The sequence below is a fragment of the Ochlerotatus camptorhynchus genome, unplaced genomic scaffold (assembly GCF_037179485.1).
Source record: "Ochlerotatus camptorhynchus isolate MF236.1 unplaced genomic scaffold, CSIRO-AGI_Acam_v1.1 ptg000216l, whole genome shotgun sequence".
Classification (NCBI taxonomy): domain Eukaryota; kingdom Metazoa; phylum Arthropoda; class Insecta; order Diptera; family Culicidae; genus Ochlerotatus; species Ochlerotatus camptorhynchus.
In genome coordinates this window covers 480,413-492,279 of record NW_027040706.1, presented here as the reverse complement: position 1 = coordinate 492,279, position 11,867 = coordinate 480,413, and the positions used below count along the sequence as shown (strand labels likewise).

The window sequence follows — 11,867 nt, the reverse complement described above, 5'->3', positions numbered from 1 at the left end:
GTCGATCATCAGCTATGATGTTTGTGTTTTGTAGTTTTTAGTATCTTTTCTGTCATCGTTGTCCTTTCCCAAAGCCTCTCTTTTTATTTTTCATTGCAGTTGCCAACAATTATCAGTTCAGCTCGACAGATCAAGAGCACTGCTCCCATTATCAATCGTCGAAAAACAACCATTTATAGGCGATGTAAATTAGGTAAACGCTCCTATAGTTGCGCTACGTTGGCTACGTTAGATGCGTTAGGTTCCCATAGACCTTTTTGACGTTTTCCCACTAGTCTGTTTCCCTCTTGCTCGCACTCGTTCGCTTTAAATGGTACAGTATTGTGCGCCGATTAAACGTCAAAAAGCTCTATAGTTGTGTATAAGGTGATCCAAGAGACGTTTCTCAGTGGAAATGACAGCTTGAAATCATGAGTGTGTGAGTGATCTGGTGTTAATGGTGCTGAATGTAAACATAAACAAAGCAGAAATCATATGAGAATAAATTGCCAGTTCTACTGTGATCTGTCAAAAGTTCTTGGTAAACATAAAAGTCAGCTGATCGCAACTGTCTCGTGGACAACCTTATGGAGACTCCATACACAACTATAAGAACCTAACGCATCTAACGTACCGTAACTATAGGAGCGTTTACCCTATATCAATCGCATCCTTGTGTATCTTTTCCGTGACCCCTTCCATACCTGTTAATATATTGTAGCCTATAACCTTGAGTATGCCACGAGTATTCGGACCCCTTTTGTGCTAACTCTACTCACTAAGATTATTTCACAGATTTCTGTAAAATTTTACTGAAATTTCAACAGCTGAACGTTCGGTTAACAGTTCGGTGATTTTTCACAGTTTTTCTGAAGTTTGAAAGAAATCTGTGGAATAATCTTATTGTGTAGTATTAATAAACATTGTAAACAGTTAATTTAATTTAGGCTCCGTAAAGCTTTCGCGTTTAAGCCTTTATAAATAAACGATTCTATAAAAAAAAATCATGCTTCGAAATTTAAATTTCCTATAATTTTGTGTGTGGCGTTCTTGTTTCCGAAGGAGAAAATAACATTTCCATTTGTTTCTCCTACGCACATGATGCAATCGGTTCTTTTTTAGGCTCTTTTGTTCATGATAACGAGGCTTCAAATAGAATCTCAGATACATCATTTTGAAATATGTGTCTACTTCATTTTCAGTGTGGTGCTCGAAGTGTTCATTTCTTCATGTTTGGCCAAATTTCAGTAGTTTCGTTATGTTCAATTGAGGTTTATTAAATGCCTTTTCTATGTACGGTGCACCCACCCATCCCCTATATGATTAATTGATATGTATGTGACCCACGCGTTAGGTTTATACTGAAGTAAAGACTTGTTTTTTGTGGAGACTTATTTTGCTTATTATTTCGTCAATTGCATCATCGCATTTTAGCTCCAACAAATGCACTTTCAACAGTGCCATACATTATTCCGAACCAAGTCCTCCTGGCTAGAATCTTGGCTGCCATGTTCTCTCACTCTCACCATCGGCAGCGGCAGCAGCAGCATGGTCGGTTGGTCGTCGCGTGATGTCTAACAACATTGAGCTTGATGTGCGATTTATTCTCTCGATTACCCGCGCCTTGTATGTATGTATGGTATGGCAGCTACATACATGATGAGTTTATGCGTATCCAGACGACGTGATGCGATGCGGTGCGACGACCGGAGGAGGTTAATATTGAATAGTGTCGATGGTGCCAATGAGCCGTCTGGACAGCTATCATAGCTGGTAACGCTCACATGTGGGCGACGATGTTGTGTCACAGTGTACAGTATCGTATTATTTCTCTCTGGGTCTGCAGCAATACATCATAGAGTGCGTTGCGCTTCAAGTCGTTAGTTAATAGGCTGGCTATGATTAGACATGAGAATGAGGCTTTAGAATAGAATCATATCATTAAATTATCCTGTTCAATTGCGCTATCAAATCTGGATGATGTTGCAGTAGCATTAAATTTAATGAAAATTTGTATTCCAGTATGGCGCCAATACGTTTTCCGGACTCAGTACCGTCGGTCAGTTTCTGAGAGAGGGAGAATGTGAGCATTTTGTCAGAGAGAATACGAGGAAGATGGTCGATTGAGTCGCGAGTGTACTAATATTGGGGACTGGGTGTGTTGATTTCTCGGTTCGTTCCGTCATTGACTGTGCCGCCGCCGTCGTCGCTGCGTTCAAGACTTGTTATTGTTGCTGGTGAGATCATACACCTTTTTTCACTATAGATTGTGTGAACACAGTTATTTGGACCGCACTGGACACACCAAGGGAGTGTGTGACTATCGAGCAAGTGCTGGGGTCCATTTGCTGGCTACGTACTCCGCCCATCGTTTGGAATTGGATTTAACGCATCACTGTCTCCAAATTTCACATTTTGGGGCACAAATCCAACTACCATTTATGGGAATACAACCCGGTGACCTAGCTCGGTGGCCCAAATTGACAACGCGAGTGTAATCTGCACCTTAAGGTGCTGCTGGATAGTGCCCTAGTTACGGTTGGGGATGCAAGCTTGCAATATTAGTGGTTCAGTGATATTTCAGGAAGCAAATTAACCATTGAGAATACATATGTGCAGTGTGAATTGCTGAGCTTTGCTTTTTCTACGGAACAACTGCTTAATAGAGATATACGATTTTCATTATTTGTTCGCTTGTCTGTGTTTGCATCAGCTTTTTCGTTCACGGTAGTCTTTCTTTTCTCACCGTGGATGATATTCTAATTTTGGTGCTAAGGAGGAAGATTCTACCACATTTTCCCGATGTACATAGTTATAATCACGCCAAAAAGGAAAAGTTTCAATCATAGTTCACATGAATATTCAACCGCAGAATAGTATAAGTGGAAATCCAAGTAGGCAGAAAATGCGCTGAGTGAGTAAAGTTGGCTCTTCAAGGCACAGGAAAAAAGAAGTTTATAGAAAAAAAAAGGAAAGTGTAGAATTTTATTTTTGGAAATCATTAGTGTATAGCGTATGCAGTGTGTGTCTCATATGTGTGTTGTATCATCCAACTCGACTTAGTGTGTATTAAAAATACCACAGAGCTCGCCAGTATAGCACGGTGTGGTATGTGCATGTCATACGACTGAAAGTGTGAAGCGCGAGAAAGTCTCGTTACTTTAAGGAAGCGTGAAAAGAGCCAACTCGAAGAATAGCAGCAGAAGATTTGTGAAAATTCGTCAAGAGATTTTATGTAATACGATAGCTCTGTTACGCACTGTGACGGAATTCGGATGTTTCACGGATAGTATCAATAGACGGTCGTGGTGCTTTGTGATCAAGACAAAAGAGTAATAAGTATATTCAGCATATTTGCTTAAATTTCTCCATACGAACGACGGCGGCGAAGTTTGCACAACATTGGAATCACAACGGCTCTGCTTGTGCATGGTAAGCATATAATATGTACCGTATTCGAGATTTTCTTTTAATCATACTAATGTGCCTTTTGTAAATTGGGTTGGCAGTATTACTTGAACCGAACATGTTACATTTAATAGATTTTCAAAGGTTACAGATCCTGAAAAAAAAAACATGTTGAATTGAACGGGTAAATCAAGGAATGGTATAGACAACTTAGATATACAGTGAACTCTCTGCAACTTGATATTGATGGGACCATCGAGTTATAGAATTATCCAGTTGTAGAACAACAATCCCACACGAAATCGTCATCACAGTAGCCATGAAAATCTTTGTTACTTTGGTTCTATAACTCTATATCGAGTTAGTGGACATAGAGTTGAGGAGAGTTGACTGTATTTCCGTAAATCTTCAAATAACTTATATTATTAACGAAAATAAAAAAAAACATAATATATACATATATACATGATTCTATTTCAGATTTTGTCCGACAGAATTTGTAATGTGGTCGTCGGAAGCTTTTTAAATAATTTTGTAATTTTTATATTAGCTAAATTGTTGAACAAAGTTTATTTTTTCAAATGCATTCCGGCTAGATAATCAACTCATGAAGGTTTTATACGAAAATGTTATTTCTGAAAAAACTTGCTTATACGCTACTGTCCATTGTAAGTACTGCCATTATTATCGGTACTGTTGAATACCTGAAAACCTCACACGCGACAATTGCCTTTACTCTTGTTCTGTTCGTAAAACATAGTGTCGGTCATAAAGTGCGCTGTATTCGCACAATGATGCTCTATAATGCGCACTATGTCCGACGTTATGTGTAACGTCCAGGACGAAGGTAAAATCGTATGCCGCTTGTGGGATTTTCCGGTGTTTAACTTGACCAATAATATATTGATGTATGAAACATGTACAGTTGATGTCAAGAAAAGTTAAACATCAATATGAATTGCAATTTTTTTGATCGCATAGACATCCTTAAATCGAAAATTGAGACTTGTAAACATTGTCTATACAGCTTACGCAACTCTCACTTTTTCAGCGAGGGAGAGGTAATTGTTTTACCCATTACACTCTAACTTGAAATCATCCATTAATGAGTAAAAATCCACTCTAGTAAAGAGAGTTAACTCATTGTTGGGTAATTTTTTAAACCATTTAATCAGTATCTGTTATCCATTAATGAGTAACTGTTAACCATTAAATTAAATTTCTCATTAAATGGGTATACAAAATTACACATTAATGAGTTGGGCCACTTTACTGAGGTTGATTTTTACTCAATATTCGGTACTTTCAAGTTAGAATGTAAGACACTGTATTACCAACCGATGGAAACTAACGATTTAATATTGGCTCACTACTTGACTAGCCTATTGGTCCCAAGCAAATCGATTCACGTTCTCCATTCTAGTAGAAATTCTAGTTCTACACTATGTGTGTTTGGATTTGCTATGAAAGTTTGACAAATAAAATGAGGATGAAATGGATTTTCCTATGTTTCGAGGGGTGCATCGATTAGCTTGGGACCGAAGATAGTACCAGAGCTGAGCCAAAAAGTTGAACATGTTACCTCTATGATATTACCAAAAATCAATACGAAACTAACGATTTTAAATTGGCTCATTACTTGACTAGCCCTTTGGTCCCAAGAACATCTATAAGCGTACCCCATTTTCGTACTAGAATCTGTCAAAGCTTGTTTTTGTTTTGATTTGCCTTATAAATTTGACAGAGTTTTATGAAGGGTTCGTGGATTTTCCTATGTTTCAAGATGTATTTCAATTAGCTTGGGACCGAAGGTCTGCCTGATCCAAAAAAATGAGCATATTGCTTCGGGACCCTCTGATCTTAGTGTTAGTCTATGGTATTACAGTATTATTCCTTCTTTGGGAACACACATTTTGTTTTTCAATTGCCAAAAACAGATAAATTTTCATTTCCGAAATAATTTGTTTAAATTGACAGTTCTAATCCGTGTGACAAACGCGATTTTACAAACTTTGTACACTTTGAAGACATCTGCTAACTGTATCATGTTTACTTTTTTCAGTTAGCGGACTTTCTGTTAAAAGACATTTGAGTTAAAAGTCCTTCAGTTAGTGAACGTCTAGTGAACTCTTTTAAGCTACACTGTGGCAAATAAACCTGAGAATTCGCTAAGGCATGACTTATGAACCTGAACAATGTTGGTCTCATAAGACTTATGAATTCCATAAGCACGAATTATACATAATTATCACACTACAAGATGGTTCTTATAAGCATTTAGCCTAATCGATTTCTCAATCGTTGATAGGCGGGAGCACAAATCACAGACTCAATAATCTGAACACTCAAGGTTCGAGTCCAGTCTGTTCAATTTTATAATACTTTTTTTAAGTTTTATTGAGCTGATTTAATTATATTTACTTATGAATTATGTTTCATAAGCCGCAACAACATTAGAATCATAACGGAAATACCTTGTGGCGAAATATAATTAATGGTTCTTATGGAATTCTTTAGTTTTTTTGTCTCAGTTTAGTCAACTGTGGCACTAGATTAAAGCAGAGTCAATGTTATAATAAGAGTCCCGCCAAGAGTGAAGCCAGAAGTACCAATCGAACTGTCAAGCGGGGTACTTAAGAAGCAAAGTAAATAAACATTATAGACCTGTGCACGTGCTTCAACTACTGAAATTTTTTTGACACAACAGCGGGGTCCTGTTTACTTAAAATGAACACATGAATAATGCTCACGTAATATTTGAAAAAGGCTAGGTCGTTTTCACGAGAACCGAAGTACGACCACGAAAACCAAAAGCACTATCGGGAAGGGGAGAATTTCATCTGCCCGATGGTGTTGTTAGTTTTCGTGAGCGTATTCGGTTCGCGCGAAAAAGACTTAACAAGTTTTGTGTGCATAAGTTGATAGAACCGTTTCAAATGTTACGTGAGTATTATTCATGTGTTCATTTTTAGTAAACAGGGCCCCACTGTTGTGTCACTTTTTGTCGAGTGAGTGAACTTAAATCCATCCGTGCACTCGTCTATTGTTCCCACTGCCCGTGAACTACATTACTGACAATATTTTAGTAAATTTAGATGAAAAACATTACTTCGCCTTATTTAGTACATTGTGGTATTTATAAGTTATACCAAGCACTTGTTTGAAAAGTTTTCAAGTTCTATAATTGTTTTTGTCTCCCAGAAGCTCCGTTATCGACATGACACTTCTGAATGAAAGTCATCCGATGCTAAAAGATCTGGTTGCCGTTTACTCTGACGAAAAATAAATCACAAACAGTGCTGATTGTTCGCAATATTTTCTCTTGCTGGACTCTTATTATAACATCGACTCTGGATTAACGGAGAGCAACAATACTACAATCATGTCTGTCATAGGTACAAAGAGATAAAAGCTTGAAACAGTATGGTAAGTGTATCAATTTTTGGCCCTGGCTGTTCTCTAATTGATTTTACAGATGCATGCAGATGATGTACGGCGCCTAAAGACAATAAGGCAACATCCATGAATAAGCATATTTTTACCACTTTTAGACCCCCCTCCTTCCCCATCGTATCGTATTTTGCTATACCTAATATATGTTTGGTCACGTAATCTGAGACTCAATTGCTACACACAAAATCACGGCCTCCCTGTTCGGTAATTTTTTACTGGGTTTTTGAACAGCTGAAAAAGTCAGTAAACTTAAAAAAATTGTAAAAAATTGTATAAAAGTGATTTTTTCTTGAAATTTATACAGACTGTGTTCTTATTACATTTATTTGATGATAAAAATAAAATATGTTAAAATTGTTCGTTGCATTACGTGTGACCGTTATTTTCAGTTTACTGACTTTTTCAGCTGTTTGAAAACCCAGTAAAAAATTACTGACCCCAGTAAAATAATCTCTGTGTGTACGTCATTTATGCATGAAAACTTTGGTTTTCCCATTGTAATTTCCATACAAACTTCAAATGGTTTGTGTTGAGTTAGTTTCTTCCAAATGAGTTGAAAATCTTTTATTGTATATGTTTTCATGGGTTATTCGTTCAATCATATTTAAAAACTGTATAGATTGTTTCAGAAGCGGAAAAGTACGTGTGAAAAATAAATAATGGAATTAAACATTCAGAAAACGGTTTCTTTGGACCGCATGAACTGTCCAATTTGGTTTCCCAACTGTTTCGAAGTCATTACGATCATTGACTTAAATAAATTAATTAAAAACAAATACGGACATAAGAAAGATACCGATAATATGCAACATTTTTGGCAGAAACAAGTGACATTTACCACAACTACTATACTTTTTTATTTATTAGGGCAGCTTTCAAATGAATTGGTATAGTAGGCGGTAGACTAGGTACAACATTTTTTGAATAATAAATAAGCATTGTTTTGTAGTTGCTACTCCGTTTATGATCAGAACAAGTGGAATTACCCAGAGAACCACATACATGGCGCTTGGGATTAGCTTATCCATCTTGAATGTGCAAGTTCACTAATTCAAGTTATGATCAGCACCGGCGCCGACTAAGGATGATTATAGTATTTTTTTTATCCATTTCGTTTATTTGGAAGGCTCAATCGCGTTAGCTTTACGGAGCCGATAATTCATTGTTCACTGTTTGTAACAAAATTCACTTAATTCTATGTCTAGTAGGAGTTGGGCCGATTACTCGCGGCTTACTCGAGGTTAGAGGGGTACATTGTTAAGGATAGGATCAGGGGAGGAGCTTGGGGATAAGGTTTCGTTGTCTCATCAGAGTGTTGTCACCAGTATGAATGGTAGTGCTGTTCTAGCTTCGTCTGGAGTTCGACCGGCTATGGTGACCAGTGGGCGACGATGAGAATCATCGAGACGAGGGGACAAGACAAACAAAAACTAATAAAGAGAGACAAAAGACAAACGAATTAAATTCTTATACTAGACATTTGAAGAAACACATAAACGGACTGCATATAGCAGAGATCACGGGTTGCCAACACGTCTCTGATAGGAACATAGGGTTGTCTTCCTTGGGCCTCGAGGGTATTCAAAAGTCGCTTTCTGGCGGCGTCATTATCCGTACATTGCCAAACTGCGTGTTCGATGTCATCGTAACCGTTTCCACACCGACAGATGTTGCTGTCCACGAGGTTTATTCTATTGAGATGAGCATCTAGCGAGTAGTGGTTGGACATAAGTCTACTCATCACCCGAATGAAGTCACGCCTTAAGCCCAAGCCTTTAAACCACGCTCTCGAAGAAACATTAGGAATAATTGAATGTAACCACTGTCCAAGATTTCCAGTGTCCCAATCGGTTTGCCAACTCGAAAGGGTACTCTGACGCACTAAATGGTAAAATTCATCGTGTGAAATTTGCCTGTCATATAATTCGCCTTCCTGCGCGCCCACCTTTGCGAGAGAGTCCGCCTTCTCATTGCATGGGATTGAGCAATGTGAGGGGACCCATACAAAGGTAATCATATATGATCTTTCGACCAGTACACTCATCTACTCCCTTACCTTTGAAAGGAAATAAGATGAGTGCCTACCTTGTTTCATCGACCGAATAACCTCAATCGAACTGAGACTATCCGAGAAGATGAAGTAATGGTCTGTGGGCATATTGGAAATCATCCCCAATGCGAAGTTGATTGCTGCCAGCTCAGCAACAAAAACGGAACAAGGTTCCTGAAGTTTGTGGAAGGCGCTAGAGTTTTCATTGAAGACACCGAAGCCAGTGGATCCATTGAGACGGGACCCGTCTGTAAAATATCTTTTCATGCAATTGACTTGTTGGTACTTTTCAGTAAAAATACGTGGGATAATAATAGGTCGCAGTTGATCGGGAATCCCATGAGTTGCTTGTTTCATGGTCAGATCATATTCAATTGAGGAACTGCGATTGGTGAAGTGAGTCTGGAGTATAACAATGAAGACACATATCCGACGATGATTATAGTATGACAACCGTTGTTCTAGAGACCATGTTTACAACTGCGTCTTTACGATTGCCATTGGAAGGAAAGTTGTATTAGACAGTCCCGTCAGGTTATTTTTGATCTAGATTCACTGTTGTAAAGTGATGTGATCGGATCGGCAAAAGCAGATTTGATTATTTAAATCTAATTGGGATAGAGCATTAGGCATAGTGATAAAGGAAAGGGACGGGCCTGGGAACTCCCGACCTTTTGCTCAAGTAAGCAGACACGGTAACCACTAAGATACCGAACATCGTCTGAATAATAAATAAGCACTGAAAATGCGAACAAATCTCTTCATTCAAGTAGTTATAAATAATGTTTACTGTCCATCAAACTAAGTGGTGCCAGCTTTACGTAAACAATCTTGTCTGAAATGCGGCGCAGAAGCTTCAAAGTCATTGATATGACATTTTTTGACTTTTATTTTGTTATCTGACCATAAGTCACCTACATACACTCTAGTCGATGTGAGTGTTGGCGATGTGTACATTTCCTAAAGTAATTGATAAACAAGATTTTTTTTTCAAAATCGTTTAACCAGTGGTGTGTCTGTCTGTCCGAGATTGTTGAGATTGTCGCGAATTTAGTGTTTCGATTTAAATGTTATGAATGCCAGGAAAGGATTCAAATATTAGTGCAAACACCGCACACCACCCACTGGACAGCTCGCAACCACACTACGAAGTTCCACTACTCACAGCCACATGCCACTGACAGTAGAATTGGGTGGCCATCGAGAGGTGGTGTAAAGGGGGCATGGTGGGGCCAAATTGGGTTGAAGGAAAATTGTTCAACGATCGAAAGCGCAAGGAAATCACCCGCCATCGTTGCTAGCAAATTGCCTGGTTATAGTGAAAAGCGGTAGTCGAAAACCAAGCTAGACAAACTCAAAATGAATATATATCTATATATAGTGAAAAACCGTTATTCGGAAAGAAAGTGATAAGTCTGCACGAGACTTGAGACGTGAGAATTGAGCAGTAGTGGAGGAGGAGTCAACCTACTAAAATATCCAGGACCCCGTAGTTTACCGTTATCATTTATCTACGCCGCGGTCAGACCTCGTAGTGTGTCGTGTTCGACCTTCTGCGGTCAAACCCCGAAGATATCGTACAAATACAACCGTAGCCAAGAATCCATCCTAGAACCACCCTAAACGTCCATATCAAGACCGTTATTGCCGCGAGTACACTAGTCCGTGTACGTCGCCCTTTTGGAACTGCCTGGAGCGTCGTGGACTCGTTATACAGATCGCGAACGGCCTCGGCAGACGGTACCGTGGGACCACCCGTAGGAGGAGAGTACTGGCAACAATCAATACGAAACTAACGATTTTAAATTGGCTCACTACTTGACTAGCCTATTGGTCCCAAGCAAACGATTAACGTATCCCATTCTAGTCGAAATTCTAGTACTACGCAATGTTTGCTTTGATTCGCTATGAAAGTTTGACAGATAAAATGAGGGGTTATTGGTTTTTGCTATGTTTCGAGGGGTGAATCGATTAGCTTGGGACCGAAGAGAGTACCAGAGCTGAGCCAAAAAGTTGAGCACATTATTTCGGGACCTTCTAGTCTTAGAGTTACCTCTATGGTACTGGGCAACCCACATTTGAAACCGAGGGACGAAGGACGGAAGCAGACGGAAGGAGAAACTGAAGTTGAAGGTATAGCGGAACGGAGAAGAAGGGGGCTCCCTTGGACGACAGAAGACGAAGGAAGAACTAGTGAAGGCTAAGGTAGGAAATAGCTGAAAAGAAAGTGGGAGAGTTTAGGAAAATAAAAAAATACCTGTGTGAAACTAAATAAAGTGGGAGTTCAACCATAGAGGTAACTCTAAGACTAGTAGGTCTCGAAGAAACGAGCTCAACTTTTTGGCTCAGCTCTGGTACTATCTTCGGTCCCAAGCTAATCGATTAACCCCTCGAAACATAGGAAAATTCACTAACCCCTCATTTTATCTGTCAAAATTTCATAGCGAATCAAAACAAACATAGTGCAGTACTAGAATTTTGACTAGAATGGGGTATGTTGATCGATTTGCTTGGGACCAATAGGCTAGTCAAGTAGTGAGCCAATTTAAAATCGTTAAAATCGTATTGATTGTTGGTTCAACGGTGTGTGCGAAAAGTATTTGAGTGTTTTCTTGGCCGTGATAGTCACACGTGTATGCCAACCCTGAGGCAGCGTAGAGGGGAGTCTAATTAGTGCTGGTCAGGGAGTTCCCCACCTGTTACAATATTCTTAAATCTTTAAAAAAATGTTATATAACGTATAGAATTTGAAAATTTGTTTAATATTCAATTACCTTGACCTTTCTGAATAAAAACTAAAAACAACTCAAAATATGTCCTTAATTTTACCATCCTAGCTTTCACACAGTGTATTTATTAAAATAACATTGAAACACGAAAAAACAGGGAGTTTAGAAGTAAACGTTCAAATTGAATGAAAAAGTGCCTCCGATAAAATATTTAAGAAATAATTTAAAAATTACGGGAAAAGTCCCCT

The 11,867-nt window shown here is 38.7% G+C and overlaps 1 protein-coding gene across 6 annotated transcripts in view; it reads left to right on the top strand.

Moving 5' to 3' along the window:
* The first annotated feature begins 2,164 nt into the window (after window positions 1-2,164).
* The window catches only part of Nuak1 (Nuak family kinase 1), a 115,784-nt gene continuing 106,081 nt past the window's right edge, over window positions 2,165-11,867 (top strand). For all 6 annotated transcript variants that reach the window (XM_065224836.1, XM_065224837.1, XM_065224840.1 and 3 more), the window contains exon 1: window positions 2,165-3,411. The gene's annotated coding sequence lies outside the window, so the exon portion shown is untranslated. The remainder of the gene's footprint in view (window positions 3,412-11,867) is intronic.